At 37.1% G+C, this 792-nt stretch overlaps 1 non-coding gene across 1 annotated transcript; it reads right to left on the bottom strand.

The window, feature by feature from the left end:
* Positions 1–505: 505 nt before the first annotated feature.
* TRNAI-AAU (transfer RNA isoleucine (anticodon AAU)) lies at positions 506–579 on the bottom strand. The gene has a single exon. It is a non-coding gene; the product is annotated as a tRNA-Ile (tRNA).
* Between the last annotated feature and the right edge of the window lie 213 nt (positions 580–792).

Raw genomic sequence — 792 nt, 5'->3', positions numbered from 1 at the left:
AGAGCGCGGAGAAGAAATTCCACCAGAGCGTACAGTCAATGGAAAAGAGGTAGCGAAGCAGGTGGATGAAGTTAGGATGGGCGACTGTATCTGGTTCTTGTTTCTGGGTGATCGCTCTGACCACAAAAGACTAAGATGTTCAAATGTACATTTTTAAGGATTTTTTTATTAATTCGAGAAGGGTTTCTACTTTTTTAATATGCGATTTTTTTAGCCTTTTTTGACTTGTAAAGATTAATACTCTGTTCTGTACAGAAGTTAAACGTGGATCACAAATTTGATATAGTATTATTGCATATTTACTTTTCTTTCGTATTTTAACTGGAGAAACAGTTGATGTTATGATAAAAATAACTAAGGTCATATTCGGAATTAATGCCCAAATTCATAAAAATGACATTTTTTAAATCCTTACTGTATATGCCTATGAACAATGGTACTGCTTAAGAGAGCCCAAGGACGATTATTTGGGGGATGCAGAATATAAAATTGATGGCCAGAAAAGTGGCCCGTATGGGGATCGAACCCACGACCTTCGCGTTATTAGCACGACGCTCTAACCAACTGAGCTAACGGGCCAGCGAATTAACCTCGCTGTAAACTATATACAATCACAATACGAAACACAGATGGTAAGAAATGATAGAATGTTAAATCAGCATACAACCACAATCACTGCCAGGCATATCATTCATCATCAATTATTTTCTCTTCCAGTGATGGTACGCCACTGAAGCTGTCTGATCTAAATCCGTCATTATATTGTGTGATTATATAGAAACCGACAGACAT

Source organism: Mastigoproctus giganteus, chromosome 3, assembly GCF_048544385.1.
Source record: "Mastigoproctus giganteus isolate SK-2022 chromosome 3, ASM4854438v1, whole genome shotgun sequence".
Lineage (NCBI taxonomy): Eukaryota > Metazoa > Arthropoda > Arachnida > Uropygi > Thelyphonidae > Mastigoproctus > Mastigoproctus giganteus.
The sequence above is the reverse complement of the archived record's forward strand: the minus strand, read 5'-3'. Positions and strand labels throughout refer to the sequence as shown.